The sequence below is a fragment of the Melitaea cinxia genome, chromosome 1 (genome assembly GCF_905220565.1).
Source record: "Melitaea cinxia chromosome 1, ilMelCinx1.1, whole genome shotgun sequence".
NCBI lineage: Eukaryota > Metazoa > Arthropoda > Insecta > Lepidoptera > Nymphalidae > Melitaea > Melitaea cinxia.
This window is the reverse complement of record NC_059394.1, coordinates 4,789,172-4,790,171: the sequence shown is the minus strand read 5'-3', so window position 1 is coordinate 4,790,171 and position 1,000 is coordinate 4,789,172. Positions and strand designations below refer to the sequence as shown.

The 1,000-nt window shown below is 37.3% G+C and overlaps 1 non-coding gene across 1 annotated transcript; it reads left to right on the top strand.

Moving 5' to 3' along the window:
- Nucleotides 1-206: 206 nt before the first annotated feature.
- Nucleotides 207-290, top strand: Trnac-gca. Its single transcript is given in 2 exon segments — nt 207-250; nt 255-290. It is a non-coding gene; the product is annotated as a tRNA-Cys (tRNA).
- The last annotated feature ends 710 nt before the right edge of the window (nt 291-1,000 follow it).

The following is a 1,000-nucleotide window of genomic DNA, read 5'->3' as shown; positions in this document are numbered from 1 at the left end:
GAGATTCATATATATTAAGATATACTTCTATACAGACGATGAATCATATTATATTATATTGAATTAAAAATTATACTAATTGCACAAAAAACATCCATATTATTATTGTAATAGGGTCTCCGTTCTTATATTTTCCTGTTAGTGTCATTTGTTTACAACAAACGTCATGATTTTGAATGAATCAAGTATTTACTGTGTAACAACATGACTCGTTAGCTCAGTGGTTAGAGCGCCGATAATCCGATTGCAAACTCATCGGAGGTCGAAGGTTCGAATCCTTTCACGAGTCCATTAATATTTTTCCTTTTTGCACAACAAGTTCATCGTACTCCGTACATCACGACCACCGTTCGTTTTATCACAACGAGTCAAGTAACCCGAGTTTGGCGAAAACAAATTGTGTAAAAATAAGAACGACGTACAAATCAATAATTCAAATGAAATTTAGATGAAATGATTTATTAACAGTCTTTAACGATTTACTTTTACGATTGCGTATGTAGATGATATCAAAACAGAATCCCAAAATTAAAACTGAAAACCGCGTTTCGTGTAGAAAAAAATTACATAACAGTAGAGCTAAAAATTCTAATGAGCTGAATAGTTACATAAAATTACTTACATATGCATATTATTAGTTAAAAATAAATTACCATCACTCATCATCATCACTTCAGCCTAATATAGTCCACTGCAGGACGACATAGGCCTCCACAAGTTCGCGCCAAAAATGGAGTGAACTCATGTGTTTTGCCTTTAGTTACCACTCTGGGCAGGCGGGTTGGTGACCGCAGGAATGGCTTTGTCGCACCGAAGACGTTGCTGCCCGTCTTTGGCCTGTGTATTTTAAAGCCAGCAGTTGGATGGTATCCCGCCATCGGTCGGTTTTTAAGTTCCAAGATGGTGAAACTGTGTTATCCCTTAGTCGCCTCTTACGACACCCACGGGAAGAGAGGGGGTGGCTATATTCTTAATACCGTAACCACACAGCAGCGTTAAA